The 27,317-nt window shown below is 42.6% G+C and overlaps 1 long non-coding RNA gene across 1 annotated transcript in view; it reads right to left on the bottom strand.

Annotated features, from left to right (window-relative positions):
- Positions 1 to 27,317, bottom strand: part of LOC135229539 (uncharacterized) — a 448,157-nt gene that overhangs the window by 235,882 nt on the left and 184,958 nt on the right. The window contains exons 5-7 of the long non-coding RNA XR_010320220.1: positions 23,457 to 23,551; positions 22,856 to 22,893; positions 21,469 to 21,643 (exon numbers count right to left, since the gene is read on the bottom strand). This is a non-coding gene — a long non-coding RNA (uncharacterized LOC135229539). The remainder of the gene's footprint in view (positions 1 to 21,468; positions 21,644 to 22,855; positions 22,894 to 23,456; positions 23,552 to 27,317) is intronic.

Genomic DNA, 27,317 nt, shown 5'->3' with positions numbered 1-27,317 from the left:
GTGGGTTTCTGAGTCATTGTGGCCCAGTGTAAAAGGAGAACTGCCCCGATAGGGTTTCCTGGTTTGTAATCTTAACGGAAGCAGTTCGCCAGGTCTTTACTCCTTAGAGCCTTTTGGTGGGTTCAAAAAACTAACCTTCGGTTAACAGCCGAGTGCTCAAACTTGGCACCACCTGGGCTCCTTGGAGCAATGGCAGCACCACAGAATTTCGTAGAAACCTCCCCATAGGCCTTCTCTGAGAGGTAACCCCTTCCTTAAGGACCAAGTTTAGGTTTTATATATACTCATTCTACATAAAGTCTAGATAAGAATTACAGTGCTTCCTTGAGCAGACAATATTGTATATGCCCTCCATAAACAAAATGTGTCAAGGGCAAAGTTTAATATTAAACCAAGGCATTTCCCGTCAGTCCTTACCTGAGAGGGTCTTCGTGAGAATTTCCTGAGACTCTTGGAAAAGGACTTAGTAGACACTGCTTCTTTTTACCTCTTCGTTCCTGAACAGAAACTGCTGCTAAGAGGTCATGTGTCAAGCCCCAAACGCCTCTTCTTATCCTGAATGTAAGCCTTGTAATAAGACCAGGAACTAGGCATTCAGCGGGTGAAGAAACCCAGGAGTATTTCCTGTCTTCAACACCTTCCAGTTCCAGAGAAATCCTGTTACAAGTCACTAGATCAGCCCAGGAGCTGGAAGACTGAAATTCCTGGTCCTCTGACAACTGGGAAGGGCAGGGTGGGGTTAGGCAGAGCCTCCTTGACCATCACTTGCCCCAAGAGGCTCTGGAGGCTGCTTCATGTTATAAGTCAAAGGCCCTTCCAGCCCAGGCACATAAGAGCAGGGGAAGACTTTGTCCATTGAAAGAAGAGATGGGCACAGGAGTGGCAGGTTTTAGGGCACTCAGCGTTGGTCAGCTTTGCAACTTCAGGACATCCTGGCCCATGATCACCTTCACAACTGAGCCTTTATAGCCTCTTCACCTCTCCGTCCTTCCCAGTTTTCTCCCAGCACCATGGGCTGTGGCTTCTGCTAGTTTCAATGATTTCAGTATTTCAGTAGCTCCTCACCCCACTCAGGGGAGGCAGTTTTGCAGACTGCGGGACACAAATCCGCAGTGCTGTTTAGGTGTCCTTCGGCAGAAACACTTCTGAGGGTACAAGTTGGCCTGACAGATTCTGAGACCCAGGCAGAGAGAAGCCCGGGGGAGGGTCACTGGCTTCAGGAAGTGTCAGCACTCTCAGGGTCATGTCCCTGGGGTCATGCCCAATTGCAGGAAAAATGAAGTGGGCTCTGAAGCTCAGCATGTTGACCGTCCAGTACACAGACCCCGGAAACCTCTGGAGGATTCTGTCTTAGTCTAACCCAGCACTCGGGAAATCCTCACAGGGTGACAGCAGTGATATGCCTGAGGATCTTTATTCTAAAAGTCTCAAAGCAGTTAATACAGTCTTGTGAGGTGGGAGATGAGAAAGCTTGGGACCACCGAGAGAGGGTGGCAAAAGAAGGAAGCCCCTATCACTCCCGTTGTTCAAGTTTTTTTTTTTTAAATTGCAACTGGGGCTCCAAACAGGTCTTTGTTGTTAAAGTTGTATTTCTCTGTGTTAATTTATGATCCTTAACTCAAATCTAGAGTTTGGAGCTCATTTTGATAATTCCTCTTTAGTCTGTGGAGACAGGAGTCTGCCTTCAGCCAGTGGTGAGAGTGGAGGAAATAAAGTCCCTAGTCCAGACTGGGGCAGGCTCTGCTGCTCCACAAACTAGGGGTGTGGTCCCTGGAGAGCCCTTCTGAGGGCAGCACAGGAGGGGCGTCCCACCTGGAGAAAGGGCAGAGGGGAGTGGGGGATTGTTTGTGTGAGCAGTGTGGCCTCTGTGGCTTTGCCGTCTCCTCCCGGAAGTTCAACCTGGGACCCTCCACGTGCGGACCCAGAGTCCGAGGGTGACCACAACTCTCCTACCCTTTCTGGGTCATCCTCTGGACCCAAGTCCCCATACGCCTCCTCTGCCCGCCTATCCCAGCATAAGCACTGTGACTGGGCTCAGGGGTGTACCTTGGGACTTGACATCGGTAGCCTCAGGCTTCCCCTAGTTCTGGTGGGACCTGTGAGCCTAGCGGGTCTGAGTTCAGGGCAGGGCTGGGTGGGCTGGGACTCTGGAAAAAGGCTCCTGCAGCCAGCTCCTTCCTGATGCGTGTGAGATTGTGATGGGGCAGCCTCCGACCACGCACCTCCCCTAGGCGCCCCTCTCCACACAGCCCTTCCCAGTCCCCTTCCCCCCCAACCGCCTAACCACCTCCTCCTGCCTCCTAGTTCTAGAGGAGTGCTCTTTTGATGCTCATTTGCAACTGGCACCCCATGGCCCTGCACAGAGTCAATCCAGCTAATGACCTCAACCTGAAGTGCACAACTTTGAAACTGCTAGATAGGTGGGAAATGAACAAAAAAAAAAAAAAAAAAAAAGAGGAGAAACATTTAACAAGAAGAACGATTACAAAAAAAGTTATATGGGACTGTATTCTCACATCATGGACTCAAAGAGGCTGGGTTGTATTTTTGTTTGCAGATAAGTCTTAGATAAGGGAATTGGTGCCAGGAATAGAGGTAGAGTCTGACTTTGGAAAAATGAGGGAATATCTGGGATTGATTAATTGACGTGGATGAGACTGAAAATAGTGATAACAGCGCAACATTTAAAGATGAAATCCTAGCAGCCTAGAACATGCAGTGGAAACTTTTCTAAGTAGCACCAGAAAAGACCTTTAATCACTACACAAAATGGGTCAGTAGTTCAAGATCTCCCTAAGAAAATAGGAGGCCGAGACCACTTTCATTCAGGTTGCAGCAAACAGGCAAGAAACAGAGCATTTTAATCTTGTGCAAAGTCAGAAAAGAAGAGAAAAAGATGAGATGCTCCTCTACTTCATCCCTAAGGCTTGTTTAATATTGACACCAAATTAGACAAGGATGATAGAAGAAGAGTTACAAGGCAAGAACACCAAGTAACTGGGATGCAAAAATCTACACAAAATACTGGCAAAGGAAATCCAGCAAAGTATAAACCATGTAATACGCCATCATCAAGGGGGTTTATCGTCAGCATGCAAGCTTGAGTGAACATTAAAGATTTAATAATTTAATTCATCACATGCATAGATGGAAGAAGAAAAGACATGCTCATCTCAAGAGATGGGGACAAAGCAGTTGATAAAATCCAATCACACTGAGAGATAAGGACGCTGAGCAATCATGGACCAGAAAACCAGTTGCTTAAGTCGGAAAAATACAACTGGCATGATAGTTCATGGTGAAATGTGGGACATTCTCTTTAAAATTAATTAGCATTAAAATAAGGATGCTTTCCCAATTTGAAGACTGGCGTCTGGCATCTTAAACATTAGCAAGCAGCCATCTCAGATGCAACCATTGGTCTCAACCCACCTGGATCAAAGGAGAATGAAGAATATCAAGGACACGAAGTGATTATGAGCCCAAGAGACAGAAAGGGCCACATGAATCAGCGACTACATCATCCTGAGACCAGAAGAACTAGTCGGTGCCCGGCTATAACCAATGACTGCCCTGACAGGGAACACAATAGAGAAACCCTGAGGGAGCAGGAGAACAGTGGGATGCAGACCCCAAATTCTCAAAAGACCATACTTAATGGTCTTACTGAGACTGGAAGGATCCCAGTGGTCATGGCCCCCAGACCTTCCGTTGCCCCAGGACAGGAACCATTCCCGAAGCCAACTCTTCAGACATGGATTGGACTGGGCAATGGGTTGGAGAGGGATGCTAGTGAGGAGTGAGCTTCTTGGATCAGGTGGACACTTGAGACTGTGTTGGCATCTCCTGCCTGGAAGGGAGATGAGAGGGTGGAGGGGGTTTAGAAGCTGGAGAAAAGGACACGAAAAGAGAGAGTGGAGGGAGAGAGCAGGCTGTCTCATTAGGGGGAGAGTAATTGGGAATGTGTAGCAAGGTGTATACGGGTTTTTGTGTGAGAGACTGACTTGATTTGAAAGCTTTCACTTAAAGCACAAAAAAATAATTAAAAAATAAGGATGCTTTCTATCATTATTTATATTAAATATTTAACACTAGAGGTCCAAGCTAGAAAAAAACGACAACAAAAAGAAGGAAAAGCTGCAACTGCTATTACTCATAGATTACAGAAATGCCTCCACAGAAAAATTTCCAAACCATTGAAATTAATGCTAGTAGATCATAAATATAAACTAAAAAATAAACTGCATTTCTATGCATCAGCATCAAGCCGACTCTGTTGTAGCTCTTAGTGAAAGCAGAGGACACTGATAACGAAATAGCAGGATTCAGGTAGGCTAGACAAGGAGGGGAGAAAACTATTTTACACCAGGCCTCATGTATAACCATGGGTATGTGTTAGTCATCTAGTGCTGCCATAAGAAAAAAATAACACAATTGCGTGGCTTTAAAGATCAGATATTTATTTTCTCACAGTTCGGGAGGCTAGAAGTAGGAATTCAGGGCATGGCTCATGTCTACTTCAGCTTCTAGCAGCTTCCAGCCACCCTTTGCGTTCCTGGCCTTGTAGATTATCTTCCCCTTTGTCTGTCTCCCTCTTCCCCTGCTTGTGTCTGTGTCTATTCTGCTCTTTTTATAACTCAGAAGGGATTAGGTTTAGGACCCACCCTACACTGGTATGGCCTCATTAAAATAATTTTAAAAATCCCCTATTTCCAAATCAGGTCACATTTATAGGTACAGTAGTTAGGATTTCAACATACCTTTGAGGTTACACAATTCAGTCCATATAGTACCCTCACCAGATATTCTGGACTGAGAGTACAAACATGAGCAGCTGAGAGTTCTATTTTTTTTTGTTTCTACATTAGTTGGCTATAACTTGTCTGATTCCACCCATACAAACTTTGGAGCAACTTATTATGAAGGACCAGGCCAACCTTTATTAGCCATGTCCATCATGTGGAAAAACGCACACATTCCCATCACTGAAGCCCTGAGAAATTCATCGATAAGGGTGGAATGGGGTTGGGACCAAGAATTGTTTCATGGCGTTGATAACATGGCATAGCTGTTAGACATCTACGTAGAGATGTCAGGTAATAATATTGACAGCTAACACTTACTGGTGCCAGGACTCTTGTGAAGGCTTCTCCTCTCTTAAGATACTTGCTCTGCATGATACCCATGTGAGGAATGTATCATTATAAGGCACATTTTACAGATGAAGAATTCGGTACAGAGAGTTAGGCTGACATTTGAATAGAAGTCGCGAACCAGGAGGAGATGAAATGGATGGAGGTGTAAACATCGCATCCTCAGGTACAGACAGACAGCCACCGACTCCCTGAGGCATCCTGGAGAGAGGGTGTCAATAGAGAGAGAGGACTAAGCACTGAGCCTGAGGGCACTCTGACATCTAGAAGCCGGACAGATGAACGGCAGCCAACAAAGCTCTCTGAAGTCCAGTGTGGTTCCTGGAGCATGGTCTGTCCTTCCTCTGGGCTGCATTTTACCAGTCCCCCTCCCACCCGCACTGGGTGTCCGCTTTACAATGGCAGGGACAGTGGGTACCTTTCACCATTGTGTCTACATGATGGAGACTATTCCTGGCACATGGAATCTCTCTAATATTGATTGATTGAAAAAACGAAAGATGAAAATGATGAATGAAATCATAGTTTGCTACCCCAACGTGTCTGTCAGTTTGTCGTACTGTGGGGGCTTGTGTGTTCCTGTGATGCTGGAAGCTATGCCACCGGTATTCAGATACCAGCAGGGTTACCCATGGAGGACAGGTTTCAGCTGAGCTTCCAGACTAAGAGAGCCTAGGAAGAAGGACCTGGCAGTCTACTTCTGGAGAGCATTAGCCAGTGAAAACCTTATGAATAGCAACGGAACACTGTCTGATATATGGCTGGAAGATGACCCCCCCCAGGTTGTAAGGCACTCACAAGATGACTGGGGAAGAGCTGACTCCTCAAAGTAGAGTCAACCTTAATGACATGGATGGAGTGAAGCTTTCGGGACCTTCATCTGCTGATATGGCACTTCTCAAAATGAGAAGAAACAGCTGCAAACATTGATTTAATAATCGGAACCTGGAATGTACGAAGTATGAATCTTAGAAAATTGGAAATCATCAAAAAGGAAATGGAATGCACAAACATCGATATCCTAGGCATTAGTGAGCTGAAATGGGCTGGTATTGGCCATTTTGAATCAGACAATCATATAGTCTTCTATGCTGGGAATGACAACTCGAGGAGGAATGATGTTGCATTCATCGTCAAAAAGAACATTTCAAGATCTATCGTGAAATACAACGCTGTCAATGGTAGGATAATAACCATACTCCTACAAGGAAGACCAGTTAATACGACTATTATTCAAATTTACACAGCAACCATCAGGGCCAAAGATGAAGAAATAGAAGATTTTTTTCAGCTGCTGCAGTCCGAAATTGATCGAACATGCTATCAAGATGCACTGATAATTACTGGCTATTGGAATGCAAAAGTTGGAACCAACAAAGGATCAGTAGTTGGAAAATACGGCCTTGGTGATAGAAACAATGCTGGAGATCAAATGATAGAATTTTGCAAGACCATCGACTTCTTCACTGCAAATACCTTCTTTCACCAACATAAACGGTGACTATACACATGGACCTCGCCAGATGGAACACACAGAAATCAAATTGACTACATCTGTGGAAAGAGACGATGGAAAAGCTCAATATCATCAGTCACAACACAGCCAGGGGCCTACTGTGGAACAGACCATCAATTGTTCATATTCAAGTGCAAGCTGAAATTAAAGAAAATGAGAGCAAGTCCACAAGAGCAAAAATATCCCACCTGAATTTAGAGACCAACTCAAGAATAAATTTGACACATTGAACACTAGTGACCGAAGACCAGACAAGTTTTCAAATGACATCAAGGACATCATCCATGAAGAAAGCAAGAGGTCACTGAAAAGACAGGAAAGAAAGAAAAGACCAAGATGGGTGTCAGAGGAGACTCTGAAACTTGCTCTCGAACCTCGAGCAGCTAAAGCAAAAGGAAGAATTGATGAAGTAAAAGAACTGAACATTTCAAAGGGCCTCTCAAGAAGACAAAGTGAAGTATTATAATGACATGTGCAAAGAGCTGGAGATGGAAAACCAAAAGGGAAGAACACGCTCGGTGTTTCTCAAGCTAAAAGAACTGAAGAAAAAAATCAAGCCTCGCGTTGCGAAAGTGAAGGATTCCATGGGGAAAATATTAAACGACACAGGAAGCATCAAAAGAAGATGGAAGGAATACACAGAATTATTATACCAAAAAGAATTGGTCAATATTCAACCATTTCAAGAGGTGGCCTATGATCAGGAACCAATGGTACTGAAGGAAGAAGTCCAAGCTGCTCTGAAGGCATTGGCGAAAAACAAGGCTCCAGGAATTGATGGAATATCAATAGAGATGTTTCAGCAAACAGATGCAGCACTGGAGACGCTCACTCGTCTATGCCAGGAAATACGGAAGACAGCTTCCTGGCCAACTGACTGGAGGAGATCCATATTTATGCCTATTCCCAAGAAAGGTGATCCAAATGAATGTGGAAATTATAGAACAATATCATTAATATCACATGCAAGCAAAATTTTGCTGTAGATCTTTCAAAAACGGCTGCAGCAGTATATCGACAGGGTAGTGCCAGAAATTCAGGCCGGTTTCAGAAGAGGACGTGGAACCAGGGATATCCTTGCTGATGTCAGATGGATCCTGGCTGAAAGCAGAGACTACCAGAAGGATGTTTACCTGTGTTTTATTGACTATGCAAAGGCATTCGACTGTGTGGATCATAACAAACTATGGATAACACTGGAAAGAATGGGAATTCCAGAACACTTTATTGTGCTCATGAGGTGCCTTTACATAGATTAAGAGGCAGTTGTTCGGACAGAACAAGGGGATACTGATTGGTTTAAAGTCAGGAAAGGTGTGCGTCAGGGTTGTATTCTTTCACCATACCTATTTAATCTGTATACTGAACAAATAATACGAGAATCTGGACTATATGAAGAAGAACGGGGCATCAGGATTGCAGGAAGGCTCATTAACAACCTTCATTATGCAGATGACAAAACCCTGTTTGCTGAAAGTGAAGAGGACTTGAAGCACTTACTAATGAAGATCAAAGACCACAGCCTCCAGTATGGATTACACCTCAACATAAAGAAAACAAAAATCCTCACAACTGGACCAATGTGCAACATCATGAGAAATGGAGAAAAGACTGAAGTTGTCAAGGATTTCATTTTACTTGGATCCACAATCAACAGCCATGGAAGCAGCAGTCAAGAAATCAAAAGACACATTGCATTGGGCAAATCTGCTGCAAAGGACCTCTTCAAAGTGTTGAAGAGCAAAGATCTCACCCTGAAGACTAAGGTGCGCCTGGCCCAAGCCTTGCTATTTTCAATCACATCATATGCATGGGAAAGCTGGACAATGAATAAGGAAGACGGAAGAAGGGTTGACCCGTTTGAATAGTGGTGTTGGCAAAGAATATTGAATATACTATGGACTGCCAAAAGAACGAACAAATCTGTTTTGGAAAAAGTGTGGCCAGAATGCTCCTTAGAGGCAAGGATGGTGAGGCTGCGTCTTACATACTTTGGATATGTTGTCAGGAGGGATCAGTCCCTGGAGAAGGACATCATGCTTGGCAGAGTACAGGGTCAGCGGAAAAGAGAGTGACCCTCAATGAGGTGGATTGACACAGTGGCTGCAACAGTGAGCTCAAGCATAACAATGATTGTAAGGATGGCGCAGGATCAGGCGGTGTTTCGTTCTGTTGTGTCTAGGGTCGCTATGAGTCAGAACTGACTCGATGGCACCTAACAACAACAACAACAATCTCTGAATACTTTAAGGGCCTTCGTGTGTAAGAGGGAGAAAATATGATCTGAGTTGATCCTGAGACTATCTCTTAGCGTTAAAGAATGCTGAATAACAATTCAATAAAAAGGTTCAATAGCAAAGATCTTTGTTAAAAGATTTAAGTATAGGTTGAAGATTACTAGAAACACGCACATTTAATATTTCAAGTATAGTCAAAGTGCTAAAATTATATACTCCTTGCACACAGCAGAATATAATACAACAATTTGATGTTGTCTGTAAAATAAACAAAACTTTATCATGGAAAAGGCTAATATTGAGTGAAAGGAGCAGGATATAATATTTATGTGAATATACATAAATGTGTGTGACACACATATAAAACCCATTGCCGTAGAGTCTATTCTTACTCATGGTGTTCCCATGTGTGTTAGGGTAGTCTCCAAATTTTCAATGACTAGAATATACTTCTACAAGCAGGACAAAATTAAAGGAATATATTTAAACAATAAATGAACAGAAGTGAAAGAATTAAACCTGCGGAGAGGCTGCCCAGGAACCCAAGACTACAATAACATTGGTATGGAAAGCAGAATGATGGTGTCGGGAAGCCTGGTGCTCACATGCTTCCAGTTCGAAAGAGAAGAGCAAATAAACCAGGGGAGAAGGCAGTGAGCCAGAAGAGTGGGAGAAATGAAGCATTTCTCGAGTGGCAACTAAGGCTGAGCCTCTGCTGATGGCATGTAGTCCCTCATTTAAACCTTACAAGGATGTAATGGGTGGGATAGACCTTGTTATCCCCTTTCATCATGCAAACATGTTATAAAAACAAATTAGAAAATAGAGAAAAGTATAATAAAAGAATACGCCTCATCCGTTGAGCACTATTATGTTGCCCCAGCAGCTGCTCACTGTTGTTGTTGTTGTAAACATACCACACAACCTTTGATGACTGAACAACTGACAGTAATTACCATTAATTGCCTGTGCAACCCTGCCCTTCATCAATGTGACTTTTCCACCACTGTTAACCAGAACTCAGTCTCCATATGCAGGAACACCCCTTTATTTCCTCCCTCCTGCCCCTGGTAACCCCTAATAAACTTTTATGTCTACACATTTGCTTGTTTTTGTAAAAGACGGCTTTTTGAATCTGAAAGTTCACGACAAGCCACAAGGGTGAATTCATGTGGTAGAAGTTATTTGCAATACATATATCCTACTACTGACTTGGTTCTGAAATACATAAAGAACAACCCAAAAAGGAAACAGGAAAAAGAAAGCAGACAGTTTGATAGAAAAATGAGCAAATACTTGAACACTGTATAAAAGATTTCTATATGGCCAAGAAACATATGAAAAGTGACAAACCTTCACTGGTTATCAGAGAAATTCTAATTAAAAGCCACAATGTGATACTATCCCCTACACGCCAGAATGGCTAAAACGGAAAAGATGGAAAATACCAACTATTGGGTATAACGTGGAGTAACTGGAGCTCTAATCTACCGCTAGTGGAAGTGTAATTTGGTACAACCAGTTTAAAAATGTTTTGTCCGTATCTACAAAAGCTGTGAACATACATATATCCCAGGACCCAGCAATTCTACTTCTAGATACATACCCAGTAGAAATGGGTACATATCTTCACCAAAACACATACACTTCTCAGCATCCGCTAAGGAATGAACACCTTCCTTAGGAATGTCTAACTTTTAAAGCATTATTCTCTGTCTGTTCTAAGGTGATGCCCATATATGATGATAAGTTTACACAGAAAAGTCTAGAGCTTTATGTGAAATTCCACAGCACATCTCTAGAGGCTCACGTTCTCATAGCTTCTGTCGCCTCTGCAGCCCCTGCTTCTGTCTGTCCGTCTGCTGGGCTGCACCACATGGAACCAGTTATGAAATTCAAGCCCATCTTACACTCGCCAAGGTCCTACTCACACAAAATTTGTATTAGCTTAAAAGAAAAGGTGTGTAGATAAGATACACAAGGGATTTAATTGCAGAAAACAAACCTTAAAATGAAATGGCTGGGAATGGTGGCCTCCCTTTGTAAAAAGGCTTCTCTGTACCGACTACGGGAAAATGCAGTTAAGATATGGGTCATGGGAAAAGGAGCGTTTGTAGCAATTTGGTAATCACTCAGACCACCTGTAAAAATGTTTTCATCCTTTTTCTCATACCTTACACAAAACAAAATTCCAGATGGATAGAATATTTAAAATTAAAATATGCAACCATAAAAATTTTAGAAGTTTTTATTTTCTTTTTATTGATAAAAGAGAAAGACTTTTTAAAAATCCCAAAATATGAAGGCTAAAACTGTTAAGATCTATAGATCTTTGGCATATCAAAAAGTATATGAAGAGAGTAAAAATACAGGCAAAAAGCTGAAAAAAAGCTTGCAGGCTAAGGATTTGAATAGAGATTTCTCGAAAGCAGATACAGAAACTGTCAACAAGCACAGGAAAAGAAGCGTAACCTCATTAGTCATCAGGGAAATGCAAATCTAAACTAAAGTGCACTATTATTTCAAAACCACTAAGATGGCTAAACTCAACAGGATGGACAACAAGTGTCGGCGACGATGTGGAGAAGCTGGAATACCGCTGGTGGAAATGTAAAATGATCCAATTGTTTTGGAAAATGGTTTGGCAATTCTGCAGAAAGTTAAACAGAGAATTCCCATACAACACAGCAATTGCACTCCTAGGTCTGTACCCGGAGAATCAAAAGCATGTTCACATACAAACTTACACAGAGGATTCCTAGTAGTGTTATTCATGACAGCCAAAATGTGGAGAGAACCCAAATGTCATGACCTGATAGACAGGATGTGGTATATTCATAGACTGGAACCACAAAAGGCACCAAGTACTGATACATGCCACAATATGGACGAACCTTCAGAACATTACGCTAAATGAAAGAAAAAAAAAAAAAAAATGAAAGAAGCCAAACACAAATGACCGCATCGTGCATGATTCCATTTACATGAAATGTCCAGAACAAACCAACACAGACAGAAGTAGATTAGTGGTTGCTACGGCTTGGAGGAAAGGAGTAATGAGGATGACTGTTAATACGCCTTTATTAACAAGGGCCTTTATTTACTGGGCACTGAAAATATTCTGAAGCTAGACAGTGGTGACTGTTGTGCCAAGTCTGTCCATATACTAAAAGCCACGGTATTGTGCATATTTTCAAAGGCAGTGTTACGGCAGGTAAATTGTATCTCAATAGAAATATTTGTGATTCCTAAAAGACTAACTTTTCAATTAACATATAGAACCTATAAATCAGTAGGGAAAAAACAATCCAATTTTAAAATGTCTCCCTCCAGAGCAAAGGGAATGGGGTACATTCCATCCACACAGCTTATTTTTTTATCTCTTCATTATTCAAGTTCTATTCTCATCTTATGTAACTCTAAATTATACAAGTAATTGTCTCCAGTTTCCTTATCCCTGTTTTCACTATTTAACTAAATAAAGACAGCAACACAGTGTTTTTTATAAAAACCCACCCACATTCACTCAAATCATTTTTTAGCACTTCTTAGGTGCCAGGTACCAGGATGCTCTGACAGACACAACAGACAAGTTCCTCCCTGCATGGGCCTTCTATTTTTGTGAAGCAGGCAGATGATAAACCAGCCAACCAGCTCTTAATGTAACCTAACATTAAGGAGGGAAACATGTAATTTTGGAGCTATCTCAAGCTGTGTCTCTCTCACAAAGATTTCTCCGAATCTAGTGAAAAGTAAACACCTCGAAGGAACTCTGTGGGGCCAATAAATGTGAAAAAGCCATTACATTTCAGTTTTGTTTTGTTGCTTTCACCTGCTACCCTGTCATTATTTTTTAATAACATGATTATGGAGCTGACATCAAACTCCCACCACCCGCCTGAAAGAAAAAACCAAACCCGTAGCCATCGAGTCAATTCTGACTCAGAGACCCTATACGACAGAGTAGAACTGCCCCATAGGGTTTCCAGGGAGCAGCTGGTGTTAGGACACAATTCCCTCTTATAAGAATCTGAAAGCTGTTCACTGTGGATGTGGGAGGGACTCAGTAACACTTGCAGAGATTTCCACATGGGTGGGGTGCTCTAGTGTGAGCATCGGGGGAATGGACCCCATGTGCACTTTGCAGCCTTCTGCAGATTATGACACAACAAACATTCAGTCTTCATTGACCTACATCTTGTAAGAGAACAGAGGGAATTGTTAGACAGGACCCTTCGAAAATGCAGGGCAAGAAATTTTATTGTAACATTAAATGCCAAATAAAATCTTTCTACATTTTTCCCCCTTCCCTACCTCATTTCAAGGAGATAGCTGGACTCAGAGTATTGAAGCTCTGAAACTTCAAGACTCTGAAGAGTCTATGGTAAAAGCCTCAGCTCACTGGGGTGATCACACTGAGTGAACTGGAGCCCAGGGGAAGAGTGACAGTCAGATAGTAGGGTCCTAGACATTGGGAAGGGGAAGGATCTCCTTCTTGATAGTGCCCTGGAATAGGTTACAGCACCTCAAAGGCTGACGCAGGCACATAAGTAGACAAAACCTATTATGCTGTTGACAGCCCCACCAAGGTTCTCATGCTCCAGCCGAGAATGGAAACAGCAGGACGAATGCTTCTAGAGAGATCACCCACATAGGCTGAGGCAATGGGTGTGTTGAAGGTCTTCTCCAAGCACTGGTCCTTCATTAGACCCTGGGAATTATTGCATATCTGGATGAGGGAGTCCCCTAAAAGTAAGTGAGGTTAAAAACTCCCCTCAATTTTGTAAGCAGGTAGTTCTGAGCCTCAATTCATTTTATTTTTTAAAAAATAATGCTTTTTTTCATACATGATTTTGTGTAGACTCACACTTACAATTCGTATTACTCATTCATGCATTAAGTCAACAAAGATTTCCTGTATTAACAGCTACATATCAGACCCTAGGCCAGATGCTCTCGGTGATGAAATGACTTAGAGAAGTTGCCTCACTGCCTGGTGAGAGAAACGGCCAAGTTAACAGGTGTATCAGTCACGTATTGCTGTGTAACAAATGACTCCAAAATGTAGTGTCTTAAAAAAACAACCATTTACTAAGCTCACAATTTTTCAGGTTGTCAATTTGGGGTTCTTCTGATCTGGGCCAGCTACAGTGGCTCGTAGCAGGGCTTATTCATCTGTCTACAATTTGCTTCCAGCTCACCACCGAGCCAGTTTGCCTAAAATCAACTCAGTGAAACCACTAGATCATCTTTCCAATGGTCCCTCATCATTCAGCAGGCTGGCCTGGGGTCATTCCCACAGGTTCTCGGGGTTTAAGAGCAACAAAAGGGCAAGACTCAATGCAAAATCTTTTCAATTCTCTCCTTGTATCTTCTCTGCTACTATGTCAATGGCTGAAGCAACCATAAGGTCGGCCTTCAACAGGTAGAAGAAGACTCCTACTGCTAATGAAAGGTGCTCTGGAGTCTCATAGAAGGCATGGGCACAGAGAGAGGAAGAATGTGTAGTAAATGCAATTGTGTTTTATGCTGTGGTAAAGGGTTTCCTGGGTACAATGGTGTACAGAGCAAGAAGTGGACTCATCTACCAGGAGAAGATTCAGGGAAGACTACAACCAGGAAGTCATGCCTGAACCAAGTTGGGAATATGACTGAATAGTTAAGGGGTGAAAAAAGGCCGAGCATCCAGGAAGCCCCAGGTATTTTCCAGAGGCTTCAGTAAAAGGGGAAGGATGGCTTGATGAGAAAAGTCTGAGGAAACAGGCTGAAAACACTGGGGCATTTGTTATATTTGTGAACAGGCACAGATTATCTTTTGTTCTATTGTTTCCCTACCATTCCTGCCTCTTCTCTCCTTTGGGGTCACACAAAACAAGCCCCTACCATCCCCATGTGGAAACTTTTGTTTTCCTTGGAGAAGTCTCCTCCTTCCTCATCACCACCCCAACCTTCTTAATTTCTTCCTCAAATGGTCTCCCCATTTGCTGATTTCTCCTCTAAATGGCACCTTAAACAAAGGCAGAGTCTGTCATGGGCTTTCCCCAAGTCAACTCCCAAACTTCCCATTCTGGCTGACCACAAAACTCCTGAGTCTTAGGGCTTCTTGGTGAAGTCATGAGCCTAATCTTGCCAGTGGGGTCAGTTTTCTTCACCTTCACGCTTCACCAGGGAGAGTAGACCAGCAGACGGGAAGGGAGAGAACATCTCCTAGTCAGAGAGCAGAGCCTGTGTGAAGCCTCAGAGGCTAAGGAGACCTAAGAGGGGCTCAGAGTGGACATTTTATAACCAGAGCTGGAGAGACATGATTCCAACAGAGTCAAATGAGAGGACTGGGAGAAAGCAGCTGCCCATGATACTGTTATCATTCCCTGTGCTCTCTTTACCCACCAAAGGATAGTAACCCCTTTTACAGGGCACGGAAAAGTTGCAATTCATTTTTAGTATCTAATCTCCTTCTTCCTACACTGGTGCTAGCACTTCTCAAGCACCTACCTGACAGTTTCATGTTTTTCTGGTTGCCGTGTTTAGCTTCAAACCGGGCTCATGGAACTCAGCAGTGTCAGCAATGATGTCACACAGGATTACGGAAGCCTTGGTGCTAACTCAGATCTCAGCTGCTTTTTGAAAAGGGTGTCGACCTCAGGTCTTGTGGGAGAGAAACCGTAGCTACTGAATCAAGGAAATTCAGGAGCAAGCCAGAGTCCCCAAGTTATCAAAGGTTCATGCTGGGAGAAGGGATAAAGGTCCTTCAGAAGACCATTATGTTCGGACATCTTCACCCAAGCAGGATGAAACAGTGACACACGAGGAAAAGGCCTTTCTCTAAGACTCTAGATAAAGGTGAGGAAAAATTGTTCCAGATTGACGAGTGCTACAGAACAAAAGGTCTGACTTCCACCAGAAAAGAGAGCCATGGTAGGACAAGATGAAGGATTTGGGGTGAATGGATAAGGTCATAAGGAAGATTCTCCTGAGAAAGCACTTTCTGTCATTTAGTAGATAATTAACCAAAGTTTATTTTCTCAATAAGAAATGTAGGAATAAATGAGGGATGAAATGAAAGAATCCAATTGTAAGTTTGAGAGCTTTCCAGAATAGGTGCAGACAAGGCACACTGTTGTTCTGGATCTGAACATGATGGAAGGGAAGGAAGCCAGTGGGCAACTGGGGCAGAGAGTATAGGATGGTGGAAAGGCTGGGTAGGAAGAAGCATACTTAATTATTATATTTTCTAATTAGATGGAATTAATATACCATGTGAAGAACTAAGGAAATTACTCAGGAGGTTCTGGGAGTGGTAGGTTGAAGAGCCCAGAACCCACATCGCTGAGGGCAGAAGAAGGGCTGTAGATTCCTCCCTAGATCCAGGAACTCCCCTTCCCCTCCTGTGTCTCCTGCCCACCTCCCTCAAGAGCCTAAAACAACCCCTAACCACAAACATGGCTACAGGATAGAATTTTTTATTTTCCTACTTTTCTTAACCTGAGCTTCATCTAGGATCAGTCATGTATCACTCTTTTCAGGCCAGTTTTGTTGCGCTCCCCACTACTATTACCTCTGCTGTCCTCCTCCACCCAGTGCTGCCCTCCACTGGCCCTGCTTCCTGCTGCTTCCTGCTTTTCTGACTGGCCTCTAATACCCTTTGAGAGATCTCCCACCCCATCTTCTGTCTGTCACTGGAGCTTACACTCCCCTCCCAAACTCCTTCTCTTTCTTCCTTAACTTGCCAATCCTTCCCTCAAACTCAGAAAAATACTGACCCTTATGCTGACATATACAAGACCCGCCCCCGCCCACAGGAGGCATGGTTGCGATTTGGCTACTAAGGTTTGTGCCATCAGACTCTCAAATGTGGACATCTGTTTCTGCCTCACCCTGAAGGACATGGTAATGGGCTTGTGTTCAGAGAAAGGCAATTTTAATCTCCTGGTGTAGGCTAGTTAAGGGTACGAGGAGAAGTTTTCAATTATACAGAAAAGTACAAATAACGCTGTCTCTTTAAGTATAATTCCTTCTATAAAAGCCTTCCCTTAAAAGTAGGATGAAACCAAGTTACAAAGAGGAGACCAATTCTCCTGTTTCAATGCTTACACTCTAAATTTACTAAAAAAAATAACTTTCACAGAAAACAGCTCTTAGAGAAACCATGTATTATCATGAAGGTGCAGAGAATGAGGTAATTTCCATATTCCACAGGAGCAAATTCACTTCCATCCAACAAATGCAAAAAAATAATTTTTTTTTTTTAATGTGGCGATCCTCTGTTTATGTTATAAACTATCACTGGATAAACCTTTGGCTGCTAACTAAAAGGTTGGCAGTTGGAATCCACCAGCCGCTCCTTGGAAACCCTGTGGGGAGTTCTACTCTGTCCTACAGAGTTGCTATGAATTGGAATCTACTGAAAGAAAACTGGGAGTTTTTTTTTTTTTTTTAAATCAATGTATTATAATTTTTTGGAGAACTATAGACTTTTGCTATAAGGTAGTACCATCATCGAAATTTTCTGGAGAAGACTTTATTGCCCAGAGTAAATTCCCTAAAGTATGGTCGGTGCCTGGGGAAGAAGAAAGAAACCATGGGGACTGTGGAAGTGGAGGATGGCGGTGATGGAGAGGTCTCCAGGGATCCCTAGACCAGAGACTTAGGTCACAGTTGAGACACCAGAGCCCAGAGGGCTCATGTAAATTAACTCTCCATTATTGCAAGTCTCAACCCAAGAGGAAAGTGTCACTCAGGGTAGAACATGAGAACAAAAAGCCCAAGTTCCAAGCCCAGGAGGATTCCCCAAGTATCACCGAGGCCTTTTTCATCAGCTTCCACTAGGCAGAATTCTCACTCATCAAATTACTCCAGAGATCAATAGGTCAAGTATGGGTATTTTACCCAAGTGTGTAAGGTCAAGGGGTTAGCCATGGTCTGGCAGACCAGACCAAAACATCTCACACCCCTGTCGGCAAAAGGCCCCTGGTCCTGAGACCGAGTTTTTGAAGAAAGTGAGTGCCATCAGGTCTGCCCTCAGTCTAACCAACACTGAGTTCCTGGTCAGCATCCTGGAGTCCTGGCAAGAAGAGCCAGGCACCTCCAGGAGCATCTGGAGGAGGAGACAGGGGCTGAAGAGGCTACCACACCTACTGGTGCTGCTGCACTTGTGGGAGATCTGGCTGCAGAGGGTGCAGGCATGGCCTCAAGGTCAAAGGAGAAAGCACCTGAAGACGTGCTAGGACTCTCAGACTGAGAGAAGCAGGATGTCTGGACTGCAAAATATGCACCCTTCAGGGAAGAACTTCATTCAGGCTTCTTAAACCCACCTCACCTGGAAGATCCATCCTTTTAGCCTTGTGCCCCTTCCACGCCCCCTCTAGTACATGGAGAGATCCAGCCCCAGAGCACCAGGGTGGAAGAAGCCCCAGGATAGCAGTCCGAAGACATGAGGTCTACTCAAAAGCCAAGGAGAGAAGAGGACAAGACTCATCTGCAGATGAGGTCTCAGGGCCCTGAGAATGAGCACAATGTTTGTAAGGAAAGAGAAATGGGATTTCAGTGGGACATGGAAGTCTGAGAAAGAGCCTCTGCAAAGATAGCTCTAAGGGAGGTGTGATTGTGAAGGTGGGCTGATCACTGAGTTCTTTGGAGTACAAGGTACCAGACAGAAGCCAGACTCTGGGGGGAACCTGCCTGCCGGTGAGCAGTGGGCTTAAAATCCTAAACCAGTGAGAATCGAATCCCTTCCCAGCAGCTTCTGCACAGATCAGTGATGTTTGCTTGGTCTTTCTCTTTTCTGTGGTCTAACCTGATCTGTCCTGAGATCAGAGAATTGGAATAGAAAAGCCTGACTGAGATAAAACGAGCAAAGAGAAGACAAGGCCTCCTAAATGTGGTGAAGACAGGACACAGATAACCAAAGGTGAGGATGGGAAGAAACAGATTGAGTTCCAAGTCCCATCCACAGTATCCCAGGGCCTGGGAATCCCTGGAAGTGCCAGAGGTGTGTACTCCCTGGGAGATGCGACCCCAAGTGTCAGAGGAAGCCCTATGGAGCAAGGAAGGGAGGGCAGGGCCTCTAGGATGGGCACTTCCATACAGGCTGCCCATGTGAATTTCTCAGAGTGACCATGACAGATCCTGAGAGGGACAGTTTGAGGCAAAGGAAAGTAAGTTTTCTGAAGAGGGGTGAATTCCACCTTCTCCTGATAATGAAACAGAAATCCCGTCCTGCTCAGAGGTACTGAGTAGGAGGGATTGTGAATTCCCATCCTGCACAGCGATTGGCTGGGAAGTTCGACTGTCTAAAGACAATGTGGCCAAAGTCTTTTTTATCTTTCAAAGATATATCTTTAACTTCCTGCAAATTCAATTCTGGAAAAAAGCCTAGAATATACAAGCATGGGTTTTTCAGGAGAGCAACAAGGGGAGAAGGTGATAGTGGCATATCAGAGAAGGAGAACAATAGTCTAATGGTCCCCGTGTTACTTAATGAATCACACATGGTGTCCAGCATTCTTCCTTATCTGTAGACATGTAAATGCAGTAGATGTTTTAGCAATAACTGAATTAATCCTCACAGAATTCTTTTTGGCCATTTCAAGGTATAGAGACCAGAAGAAGTCATTAGTTACAAGAGCAAGCAATAATTCGCTGATCTGAATTTTGTTCAATTTCTGTGTTTGCCCTTCATACATAGATAAAAGTCTCTGAATCTGGCATTGAAGACAGTGTTTTCTCTATTGTTATGGATTGAATAGTGTCCCCCAAAATGTGTGTCAACCTGGCCAGACCCTGATTCCCAGTATTGTGTGGTTGTCCTGCATTTTGTGATCTGATGTGATTACTTATGTGTTGTAAATTCTAACCTCTGTGATGTTAATGAGGTGGGATTAGAGGCAGTTAGGTTAATGAGGGAGGACACAATCTACAGGATTAGGGTGAGTCTTGAGTCAGTCTCTTGAGATACAAAGAGAAAAGTGAGCAGAAATGAGAGGGACCTCATACCACCAAGGAAGAAGTGCCTGGAGTGGAGCACTTCCTTTTGACCCAGTGTCCATGAGCTGAGAATTTCCTAGGCCAGGGGAAGATAGATGACAAGGACTTTCCCCCAGAGCCACAAAGAGAGAAAGCTTTCTCCTAGAGCTGGTGCCCTGACTTCAAACTTGTTGCTTCTTAAACTGTGAGAGAATAAGTTTCTGTTTGTTAAAGCCATCCACTTGTGGTATCTCTGCTATAGCCACACTAGATAACTAAAAAACACATAAATAAAATAGTCAAAACAGAAAAAAAGTTTCAAATATACACACATACACGTATGATGTTATTAACTTTAAGAGGTTTTACATTCTTATAACACATTTAACAAGAGATTTGTATACAGAAGTTATAATAAGAGCCAGCCCCACATAAGTATATTGTACCTGCTCCCCCAAAGTGTCCAGTGTCCAAAGATACATATGTACCCTTTTACACACTGCTTTTTGCCGGGACACACGTAAGGACATCCATTTGTTTGTTTTTATGGAAATTAGGTCACACTCTACCCATGTTTTTCTCTGAATCACTCTTCACTTGACAATTTCTCATGGTTCCTCTAAATCAGCAGACATGGAAGAAGCACTCTTTTTGGTTCGTCTCATTTTTAACTCCCACCACTCTTCTGTCAGTTTGTTGTACTGTGGTGGCTTGCATGTTGCTGTGATGTTGGAAGCTTTGCCACTGGTATTTCAAATACCACCAGGTTCACCCATGGTAGACAGCTTTGAGTGGAGCTCTGGATTTAGACAGACTAGGAAAAAGGACCTGGTGATCTATTTCTAAAAAAAAAAAAACTGGCCAGTGAAATCTTACGAATAGTACTGGAACACTGCCTGATTGAATGACAGAGGATAACCCCTTAGGTTGGAAGGCACTCAAAATACGAGTGGGGAAGAGCTACCTCCTCAAAGTAGATCCCACTTTAATGACATTTGCTGATGGGGCACAACTCATAATGAGAAGAAACTGACACAAATATCCATTAATAACCAGAACGTGGAATGAAGGAATTATGAATCTAGGGAAATTGGAAGTCATCAAAAATGAAATGGAATGCATAAAGGTCAATAATCCTAGGCATTAGTGAGCTGAAATAGCTTGGTTTTGGACATTTTAAACTAGACAATGGTATGTTCTACTATGCCAGGATTGAGATACTGAAGAGAACGTCATCATATTCATCGATAAAAAGAACATTTCAAGATCTGTTCTGAAGTACAACACTACGAGCAATAGGATAATATCCACAGGCCTACCAGGAAGACCAGTTAATAAGACTATTATTCAAATTTACACACGAATCATGAATGTGAAAGATGAAGAAGTTGAAGGTTTTTACCAAGTTCTGCAGTTTGAAACTGATCAAACATGATGCATTGATGAATCAAGATGTACTGATAATTACGTGATTGGAATGCGAAGTTGAAAACAAAGCAGACAAATCAGCAGTTGGAAAATAAGGTATTGATGATAGAAATGACAATGAAGCTTACATGATAGAATTTGGCAAGACCAATGACTTATTCATTGCACATACCTTTCATCAGGAACATAAACGGTGACTATACTCATGAACCATTCCAGGCAGAATAGACAGGAATCAAATTTGTGGAAGGTGATGATGGAGAAGGTCAATATCATGAGTCAGAAGCAGGCCAGGGGCTGACTGCAGAACAGATGATCAGTTGCTCATATTCACGTTCAAGTTGAAGCTGAAGAAAATTAAAACAAGTCCATGAGTCAAAGTATGTCCTTGAGTATATCAAACCTGAATTTAGAGACCATCTCAAGAATAGATTTGATGCACTGCACACTAAGGATCGAGGACCAGATTAGTTGTGGGATGATAGCAAGGACATCATATATGAAAAAAACAGTCATTAGAAAGACAGGAAAGAAAGCAAAGACCAAAGAGGATGTCACAAGAGACTCTGAATCTTGCTCTTGAATGTACAGTAGCTAAAGAGAATGGAAGGAAAAATAAAGTAAAAGAGCTCAATAGAATACCTGAAAGGGAAGCTGGAGAAGACAAAGTATGATAATATAATGTGAACAGATCTGGAGTTAGAAAACCAAAAGGGAAGAAAACACCTGGCATTTCTCAAGCTGAAAGAACTGAAGGAAATATTCAAGCCTCTAGGTGCAATACTGAAGGATTCTATGGGCAAAATATCGAACAACACAGGAAACATCAAAAGTAGATGGAAGGAATACACAGACTCAATACACCAAAAACAATTGGTCGACGTTCAACCATTTCAGGAGGTAGCATAGGATCAAGAGCTGATGGTACTGAAGGAAGAACTCCAAGCTGCACTGAAGGCATTGGCAAAAAAAATGGCTCCAGGAATTGATAGAGTACCAAATGAGATGTTTCAACACATGGATGCAGTGCTGGAGGCGCTCACTTGTCTATTCCAATATATTTGGAAGACAGCTACCTGACCAAATGACTGGAAGAGATCTATATGTGTGCCCATTCCAAAGAGAGGTGGTCCAACGCAATGAGGAAATTATCGCGCAACATCATTAACATCACACGCAAGAAAAATTTTGCTGAATATAATTTAAAAACAATTGCAGCAGTACACAGACAGGGAACTACCAAAAATTCAAGCTGGATTCAGAGGAAGACATGGAATGTGGGATATCATTTCTGATGTCTGATGGATCTTGGCTGAAAGTAGAGAATATCAGTAAGATGTTTACCTATTTTTGTTTCCTATACAAGCACACTCAACTGTGTGGCTCATGACAAATTATGGATAGCTTACCAAAGAATGGGAATTCCAGAACACTTAACTGTAGTCATGCGGAATATCTACGTAGACCAAGAGGCAGTCATTTGAGTAGGGCAAGGGGATACTGTCTGGTTTAAAATGAGAAAGTTATGTGTCATGGTGGTATCCTTTCACCATACTTACTCAATCTGTATGCTGAGCAAATAATCTGAGAAGCTGGTCTGTAAGAAGAAGAACATGGCATTAGTTTTGGAGAAAGATTCACTAACAACCTATGATATGCAGCTGATACGACCTTGCTTGCTGAAAGTAAAGAGGACTTGAAGCAGTTACTGATGAAGAGCAACCACTACAGCCTTCAGTATGGATTACACCTCAACATAAAGAAAACAAAAATCCTCACAACTGGACCAGTAAGCAACACCATGATAAATAGAGAAAATACTGAAGTCATCGAGCAATTCTTTTTACTTGAATCCATAATCAATGCCCACAGATGCAGCAGTCAAGAATTCAAACAATGTATTGCATTGGGCAAATCTATTGCAAAAGACCTCCTTAAAGTGTTGTGAAGGAAAGATGTCACTTTGAGGACTAAGGTGTGCCTGAGCAAAGCCATGATATTTTCTATCACCTCACATGCTTGAGCAAGTTAGACAATGAATACGGAAAACCGAAGAACTGATTCATTTAAAATATGGTGTTGGCAAAGAATACTGAATATACCATGGACTGCCAGAAGAATAAACAAAACCATCTTGGAAGAAGTACACCAAGAATGTACCTTAGAAGCAAGGATGGCGAGACTTCGTCTCACGTGCCTTGGACATATTTTCAGGAGAGACCTGTCCCAGGAGAGGCTCATCATGCTTGGAAAAGCTGAGGGTCAGAAAAAAAGAGGAAGGCGCTCAACAACATGAACTGACACACTGGCTGCAAGAATGGGCTCAAACATAGCAATGATTGTGAGGATGGTTCAGGATCAGGCAGTGTTTCATTCTGTTTTACACAGGATCGATGGCATCTAACAGCAACAACAACTAACATATGCACGTATGCATATATATGTGTGTGTGTGTGTCTGTGTGTATACCCATTGCCATCGAGTCGGTTCCAACTCATAGTGACCCTACAGGACAGAGTAGAACTGCCCCACAGAGTTCCCAAGGAGTGCCTGGTGGATTCGAACTGCTAACCTTTTGTTAGCAGCTATACCTATTAACCATTATGCAACTAGGGTTTCCATATATATATATATACACAAACACACACACATATACACACACTCATATATATGTGTATATATATACATGTTCTCTTCACTAGTTTTGCACCTCTACAGATCCCAGGCTAAGACATTTGGTACCTACACTGGTTCTAGAGGAACCAAATCTTAAGGATGAGTTTTCTGAATTGATTCTCAAGTCTGGCTAGTCTTAAAGGCACTGATGACTGTCTCCAGAAGTAAACAGGCTATTGCTAATCCATGGTGTGAGGTGACAATAGAAATACACAAAATACTACTACCACTGGATCAAATACTTGTGAGAGACAAGGCTCTGCCTGATTATATATTTGATACTTTTCTATAATTTTGTCAGAATAAGAATAATAAGGAAGCTGCTTGGTTGGTCCTGCTTTTGCTAGCCACACTGGTGAATGAAAGAAATGGACTCAAAGCTCAAGCACCACATACAAGATCTGAAAGCTGCCACTTGTGCCCAGAAAGAAAACCATATTTCTTATAGTAACAAGGCTAATGCTGCCAAAAATAAACTCAGATTCTTATCTTAAGAGTGACTGAATTAAAGCGCCAGTTGAATATCCAGCCTCAAATGGTGTCCGAAGTTAAAGTGAGGGCACTGATTGGGAAGAAATGGGATCCTGAAACTTGGGATGAGGACATATGGGCAGACAGTCAGGAAGCGGGGGACAATGAACCTCCAATTTCCGTTGAATCGCTCTTCCTAACAGAACCAGACCACTTACTCCCATCTGAAGAGATTCTCTAACTTTGCCTGCTAAGGCACCCTTCCCAGTAAAACAATTATCCCTTCCACCTCCATCTGATGAGATTACCCCAGCTGTGCCTGAAGTGTCTTGTTTGAGTTATCTCCTGGGGTGGGATCTGGGGCATTGCCTGGGGCATCACCGTAGGCAGATGCCTTATAAGACAGGGCTGAACATCCCACTGCCACTGCCCATTTTTGCTTCTAGACCTATACCTAGACTTCAGTCCCAACAAGCCCCAAAAGGTGAACTATGAAGTGTGACCCAGGAGACGGTATGCTAAACTCCAAAAGAACTGCTTGATTTTTCTAATACATACATACAGAAACCTGGTGAATATGTGTGGGAATGGCTATTCTGGGTGTGGGATAATGGTGCAAGCAACATAAAGGTGGAGTACTCTGAGTTTATTGATATAGGCCCAAGAAGCACAGATTCTTCACTCAGTGTTTCAGCTTGAGAGGTTAGAAAAGGATCTCATAGTTTATTTGGCTGGTTTACTGAAGCACGTATTAAGTGGTGGTCTACAATAAATCAAGTGGAAATGGCAGATCTGCCACTGTGTAATGTAGGAGAAGGTATCCAAAGGCTGAGGGAAATTGGCATGTTTGAATGGATTTATTAGGCTGGACCCACAGACCCACACACGGAGTGCCCAGAGGGCTCTCTTTTTACCATAGCGGTGAGGTCCAAATTTGTGAAGCAAGCCCCAGCATTACTGAAGACTTCTGTGGTTGTTATTTTATGTAAGTAAGAGTCCACAGTGAGAACTGCCCTAACTGAATTAAGACACCTAACTACAATGCAGCTGACTGGTCCCCATGGTGGTAGCAGCCAAGTGGTGGCACTCAATCAACAAAGACAAGGTGGGTGTGGTTACCATAACAGACAGTAGAGTCAAAGCAGTAATCAGAATAGTCTGCTCGCATGGATTTATAGCATTGGCTACTTAGTCATAGTGTCCCTGGGAGTGAAAGAGTTGGGAAATGTACATCTCCTGGTACCTAGTGTCTTAGATATCTAGTGCTCCTGTAACAGAAATACCACAAATGGATGACTTTAACAAAGAAAATTATTCCCTCACAGTCTAGTAGGCTATAAGTCCAAATTCAGGGTGCCAACTCCAGGGGAAGGCTTTTTCTCTCTGTCACTCCTAGGGGAAGGTCTTTGTCACCAATCTTCCCCTGGACAAGAAGGTTCTCAGCACAGGGATCCTAGGTCCATAGGATGCACTGCTCCTGACACTTCTTTCTTGGTGGTACTGAGGTCCCCCTGTCTCTCTGCTCTTTTCTCTTTTATATCTCAAAAGAGATTGACTTAAAACACAACTTAATGTTGTAGATTGAGCCCTGCCTCCTTAACATAACTGCTTCAAATCTTCGCTCATTAACATCATAGAGGTAGGATTTACAATACATTGGAAAATCACATCAGCCGACAAAATGGTGGATAATCGCACAATACTGGGAAGCATGGCCTAGTCAAGGTGATATATACATTTTGGGAAGACAGAATTTAATCCGTAACACCTAGTATGCAGCTATCAACCTGTTAATGCCTTTTTCTCCATACCTGTTTCAAAGTATCACCAGAAACAGTGTGCCTTCTCTCTGACCAGAGTATATAAGGACCAAATAATATAGAGGAATCTCTGTTACGTTTTCTCCATCTTACCGTTATTTGGCCTCATAGGCAGACCCAGTCACTTAATTGCACGGCAGAAGGAAGAGATTAAAGCCCCAACATTCTTGCCAGTGGACCAGGAAGGTAGCTGCTCAGACATCAGAGAGCCTCAGAGAGACAGAGACCAGGTGGCTCAAGAGAGGATACCAAAAAGTTGTTTTTCATACCCTCCCCCACTCCCACAGTTGCATATGCTTTGCTCTGACCCTAAGAAGTAGATCAATCCTTTGAGAACTGCATTATGGGTTAGAACACCAACAAGGTCCCAGACTGAGTGACACTCCCATAGATTACATCCAAATATCATTGCAAAGTCTTCAAAATCTGAACTGACATCTGAGCCACAGCATACAGAAGTTGGGAAAGAACCTGCAGCCTGAACATAACTGGGTCAAGTGATTCCTAAAACAAACAACATCGACATTTTCTGTAAGATTGAAGTAAGACACAGTCTTGGAATCATAGACAAAAACTTTAAAAAGCTACTTTAACCACGCTCAAAGAAGTAACAGGCACAACTTAGAAAAATAGAAAAATACATAGAAACCATTCACAAATGAAAATTTTAGACAGGAAAAATAGAAAAATAGAGATAAAAAATTCACTTGATCAGCTCTACAGCGGAATGCTGTTGACAGACAAAAGGATCAATGAGATGAAAATAGTTCAATTGAAAATATCCAATCTGAAAACAGAGAATATTGAAAAAAAAATGAACAGAGCCTCAAAAAAATCCAAAAATATCTAACGTTTATTTATTGGAATTCCATAAGGTGTAGAGAAAATATGTGGTGTAGAAAAAAGTATTTGAAGAAATACTGGCTCAACACTCCCAATTTGTTGAAAGACATAAACTTACAGATTCAAGAAGCTATGCAAACTCCAACAAGTTAAACTCACATAATTTTACACCCAAATGCCTCACTGCCAACTGTGGAATAACAAGGACCAA

Source organism: Loxodonta africana, unplaced genomic scaffold (genome assembly GCF_030014295.1).
Source record: "Loxodonta africana isolate mLoxAfr1 unplaced genomic scaffold, mLoxAfr1.hap2 scaffold_35, whole genome shotgun sequence".
Taxonomy (NCBI): domain Eukaryota; kingdom Metazoa; phylum Chordata; class Mammalia; order Proboscidea; family Elephantidae; genus Loxodonta; species Loxodonta africana.
This window is presented reverse-complemented; position numbering and strand designations above follow the sequence as displayed.